This window comes from Strongylocentrotus purpuratus, unplaced genomic scaffold (genome assembly GCF_000002235.5).
Source record: "Strongylocentrotus purpuratus isolate Spur 01 unplaced genomic scaffold, Spur_5.0 spur5_scaffold_8, whole genome shotgun sequence".
Classification (NCBI taxonomy): Eukaryota; Metazoa; Echinodermata; class Echinoidea; order Camarodonta; family Strongylocentrotidae; genus Strongylocentrotus; species Strongylocentrotus purpuratus.
Window position 1 is genome coordinate 29397409 of NW_022145614.1, and position 6180 is coordinate 29403588.

Genomic DNA, 6180 nt, shown 5'->3' on the forward strand with positions numbered 1-6180 from the left:
CATTTTAGGGGGGCGGTAGTGAGCACGCGAAGCAAGCTCCCTAGGGGGTAGGGTGCAGGGAGGCGCAGTTTTCCCCTCCCCCGCGAAGCGCGGAAGCTTTGACGTTTCATTAAATTATTAGAGAAAGAAGACGATTCGTTGGACCATTCTCTACTCTTAATCCTTGTTTGAATTCAGTCCCCCCCCCCCTCTCGCGCGAAGGGCGGAAGCTCTGCGGTTTCCTTAGATTATTAAAGAAAGAGGACGATTCGATGCACCATTATCGACTCTTAATCCTTGTCTGAATTTAGTTCCCCCCCCCCCCCTTTCGCGCAAAGCGCGGAAGCTTTGACGGTTCATTAAATTATTAGAGAAAGAAGACGGTTCGTTGGACCGTTGTTCACTCTTAATCCTTGTTTGAATCAAGTAATTCCCCCTTTTCCGCGCGTAGCGCGGAAGCTCTGACGTTTCATTAGATTATTGAAGAAAGAAGACGATTCGATGTACCATTCTCGACTCTTAATCCTTGTTTGAATTAAGTTCCCCTTCCTCCGCGCGTAGCACGGAAGCTCTGACGTTTCCTTAGATTATTAAAGAAAGAGGACTATTCGATGCACCATTATTGACTCTCAATCCCTGTCTGAATTTAGTTCCCCCTTTTCCGCGCGTAGCGCGGAAGCTCTGACGTTTCATTAGATTATTGAAGAAAGAAGACGATTAGATGTACCATTCTCGACTCTTAATCCCTGTTTGAATTCAGTTCCCCCCCCCCCTCTCGCGCGAAGCGCGGAAGCTCTGACGTTTCCTTAGATTATTAAAGAAAGAGGACTATTCGATGCACCATTATTGACTCTCAATCCTTGTCTGAATTTAATTCCCCCTCTTCCGCACGAAGCGCGGAAGCTTTGACGTTTCATTAAATCATTAGAGAAAGAAGACGGTTCGTTGGACCATTGTTGACTCTTAATCCTTGTTTGAATCGAGTAATTCCCCTTCCTCCGCGCGTAGCGCGGAAGCTCTGACGTTTAATTAGATTATTAAAGAAAGAAGACGATTCGATGTACCATTCTCTACTCTTAATCCTTGTTTGAATCGAGTAATTCCCCTTCCTCCGCGCGTAGCGCGGAAGCTCTGACGTTTAATTAGATTATTAAAGAAAGAAGACGATTCGATGTACCATTCTCGACTCTTAATCCTTGTTTGAATCAAGTTCCCCTTCCTCCGCGCGTAGCGCGGAAGCTCTGACGTTTCGTTGGATTAATAAAGAAAGAAGACGATTTGATTTATCATTCTCGACTCTAAATCCTTATCTGAATACAGTTTCCCCGCTCCCGCGCGAAGCGCGGAAGCTTTGACGTTTCCTTAAATTATTAGAGAAAGAAAACGATTCGTTGTACCATTCACGACTCTTAATCCTTGTCTGAAATCAGTCCCCCCCCCCCCCCCTACCGCGTGAAGGGCGGTAAGCTTTGACGTTTCATTAAATTATTAGAGAAAGAAGACGATTCGTTGTACCGTTCTCTAAATCCTTGTATGAATTCAGTTTCCCCGCTCCCGCGCAAACTCCTTGTCTCCGATCTCATTACGAATTCGTCACAGAGTTCATCTATGTTTACACTGTCCAGGACTGTCTGATGTGCATTGCAGATTGCTACTTTTTAACGCTGCGTCTTTGCATTTGGCGCACTGCATTTCTACGATGCTGTTGATTGAACAAATTGAATAAATTCATTAATTCCTGATGAAGCCGTATGAGCGAGAATTCAATTTATTCTTGTCTCATTTACGCTTGTCTCATTTACTTCGTATATTATGTATGTATTATGAAAATGAGATAGCAAAATGTGTATACGGCGATGGTCATCTTGCGAGTAATAACCATTAACTACTCTTATCGGGCTCTCATCATTAATTTTCCCTTCATTTTTGTTGTTTTGATGGTGAATTATTGGGGGGGATGATTGTACAGGCCATCCCCCCCACCTGAAATATTGGGGGGGATATATCCCCCCCATCCCCCCCGGGATCGACACCCATGGATGTACAACTCTTTGTTTAGCGCCTCGTTACAAATTATTTCATTCACATGTTACGAATAATTGTATTTCAATAGTCAGAATGCGAGTTGCATACATTACGTTTTGTTTGGTAGGACAAGCCATAATGTTTGTCCAGCCTAACAACTATTAATGTGAATATGATCAAGATTAGCATCACCAAAACCTGAAGCAATCGCTGACGCACCCCGACCCCTTCAAACCTTCAGATGCACAATTTCAGCGCGTGCCGAACCGTAACGCATAAACATGTAGACCACACGACATGAAATTATTCTTATCAGATATCTGGACAGTATCTCTTGAACACTTTCTTTATGAGATCCGCTAAACTTGATCTTGCCCGTGTTAATCCTAATCGCGGTTTGTACCCTATCTCCTCAAACTGCGCGCCAAACTTTACCGATCAAAAACACGCAGGTGAATAAACAAATTATCGTCTGCACAAAATTATTTGGCGCTGTCGGTGCTTTTGAACATAAAAGAGGTGGAATTGAACGGGTGTTCGTCGTCGTTAGACCTACATCACAGATGGTTTTACACCAATCGTAAACATATGTCGAAAACACTGGAAACGCTGAATACTTTAAAGAAAGAAATGTTATTAAAGCTATCCGATGGTTTAGAGAATTTGCTGATAAAATCAGAGAAATTGCTTGTCCCTTTTCTGAACGCTACCGTTATTTACGCCACCATGATACAGTAGGAGGCTTCACTGCAACTAAAACCAACAGTGTTATGAAATCCTCATGCATATTTTAGCTAATGGGTCAAAGCTTGCCAAAATGTTAGGGTATTACAAAATACAAATGCAAAGTTCGAGGATTAAGGGGATACGTGCATTACGTGTCGAGTTTTCTAGAGAGGGAGAGAGAAAAAAAACTTCTAAATAACTTTCTACCACCACGAATTCATTTTAAGGCGAGGCCCAGCTACACTCACACAATACTTTACCTGTTCCAGTCATAACATAACGAAACATGGTCCTTTGTTCATGGACTTTGTCTACATGTCTTCTGTGTCAACCGCCATTTATTTGCTGATTACAAACGAATGAAAGTCACCTGGTCAGCGTAATTTAGCATGATAGAAATGGTTTCCATAAACTAAATAAATCGCATGCAGGAGCTTTAAAGAAATCGACCAGCCCTAGGTACACAAAAAGGTACACAATTCATACGCAGGTGCGTTTAGGGTGTATCTTCGAGAATGTAATAGGATTAGTTGGAAGGTCTGTCGGTTTTGTTTGAGGAAGATCAAGATTGAATCGTGGAGAGATAAAGTTAATCCCTTCATCAAAGTAATCTACGTATTTCATCGATCACCAACTCCAATTGATGTGTCGGTCGCTATCCTCTACCACGTCATTTTCTAGGTGTTAGGAGACCGAAGAAAAAAAAACGTCGTCTTTATAATACCAAGGGGGTGTTTCACAAACCCGTAGCATCTATGAAAATAATTTGTAAAAGTTCTTTTAAAAGGCATGAAATGTTGATTAAAATCATTCATATTTTCTATTATCAAGGAGATCTCATGTTCTTGATGTGGAATTTATAAAAAGCCTATAATACTTGAATTTTCGCTTTTAAATATATTTTATTCTAAGGCTACAAATGGTTCTCCGTAATTTGTAAGTCACACTTACGAGTTAAGTTCGACTTGAGATCTTTGTGAAACACCCCCCCCCCCCCCCGGAAGCTGTGATGAATAATACCATTAATTTCTTCTTTCTACAGCACGACGACGACCAGTTGACCTGTTCGAAACATCGAGGCTTTCTTCAAGCTTTGCTCTCGTATCATATTCTAGTTTAAAATTCATCTCTAGGGCGCTTCACCTTTTGAAGAAAGAATATCTTTCACGCAACCTTTTCTCCATCTCTCTAACCATGCAGTTGTTGCTAGTCCTTCTCAAAAACAAGAGAGAATACCCCCCTCTATCTTTCTACTTTACAATCAAATTGGAGAACCGTGAAGTAATTTTCAATTGAATTGAATCCAAATGAAAACGAATAATTAAAAAAAGTCAGAGCATTTTGTTTCATTGCAGAGCACAATATTAGCTTAATGAAGTGCATTCATATATTATTGTGTATCATTGAAAAGCATATATTCTGATCGAGAAAAGGAAGGGGAAAAAAGGTCATCATTCAATTCATACTGATATCAACATCGTTCTCTCCACATCCCCCTTAACTTTATCAGCTTATCTATATAGTAATTCACATTCAGCAATGACACTGATATTATTTCCCATGTTACCCATTAGCAGGATTTTGAATAATATAATACTATAGGTAATAATATTCTAAATCATCATCCGTGTACAAAAAACAACATTACAATCTTCATTACCTAGTGAGCAGACAATACACAATAAAGACCCAAATATACTAATGATATACTCTTATTTATTTCAGCTCGTTCATAATCCTCACATGACAAATCACAATTTGATATGAGATGAAATGCAAATAATTCATTGCATCTTCGAAATTGCCCCCCAAAATGAGGCAATTTTTATTTCCAATAAATATACATGTACCAGCTATGCAGCAAACAGGTTATATCTGAATAGAAGACAGCTTCCCCAAACTGAATATGGGAGTACCGTATCATAAAATATCATATGAACACACATGTATTCACTTATATTTATATCTCTCCATAGACACACATTATCTGGATCACAACCATGACATCTCAATGAATATAATTTGGAAGATCAAAAAAAGAATCGTCTTCTTTCAACTTGGTCTAAAAAAATAAACAATAACATTGAACTGTTTCATCTGGATTTACAGTACTTTAAAATGACAAAAGTATTGCGTGCTTAGGTGGTTTGAAATCAACATTGCACTCAGACTTGTATTTACTTCAAAGATATAAACCACATGTAAGTTACAAAACAAAGAAGAAGAACATTTAAGCTGTGTACGCCACTTTCATATGTTATACTCCACATAGTACATACATTTCAAATTTAGTAGTGATATATCTGACGACATGTATAGACTTTGTAACTTTTAAAATCCCTTGCAACTGCCACAAACTACTTCTATTCCTAAAGATGCCACTTTGAAAATAGTTACAAGAAACAGTGAAAAGTAAAGCAAGAAGAACAATCAAAAGAAGAGAATAAAAACCTCACAATGATAGCAGAGAATGGAGAAAAAAATCCATCAAAGTTGAATTACTAACTAATTAAAAAGAAGGGAAAATCAAATGAAAAAGATATCTAGTACATAAAATATCTATGAGCTTTGGTAGAGTAATTAAAAAAATGAAGTTAAGGTTCTTGACACTACATTACATGTATTGAATGCGAAACACAGAATTACATACGGTAATATGCCTACAGAGTTCATAGTCATATAAACGCAGCATTTGAGAACAGAAAAATGACTGTTAAACCAAACAACTAACTCAACAGTAATGGTGAAACCAAATGTATACAATGTATTGCCGACTTATAGCTGAATGAAATGACTAGCCAAAAGAATAAAAGAAAACATTATGAAAATGGTTGATGTATAGTAAATGGTTTCATGTTGAAGTGGTATAAACAGGCTCCATCCTGCCAGAAAATCATGTGAGAAAACATTAACCAGGTGTAATTATTCACATTCTTCCTTAATGCTCAAAATGTAAAGTGGAAGTAAAAACATGAAATCCCTTATTTTGAAATATTACACAGAATTTGTATAAGAAACAGTGACATGACATACATTCCACATAAATAATAAATAAAAAAATTACATAAATGAATGTTTTTATCATTTACATAATGTCCTTACTGAATTACACAGGATATCAGAAAACTATTTTACATTTATGCTAGTAAAACAATATTTATTTTCATAACAAATCAATATTAGGACAAACTGCCTGTGCAAAGCTGGCTGCATTCGCATATACCTTAAAAATGACATCTGTGCGAGCACCATAATAAGTGTTTAGTCCGCACAATTTCAGTTGGTACAACAATTAACATCAGTTCTGTAACATGAAAGATAACATAGTTCTCACAATACATCCAAAGTACTCAACATGAGCTTACATCTAGGTATGTGAACTTCACAGTCAGATGGAACGATGTCTGTTTCATTATAGAGGTATACACAGTAAGCAAAAGAACTAGAAGA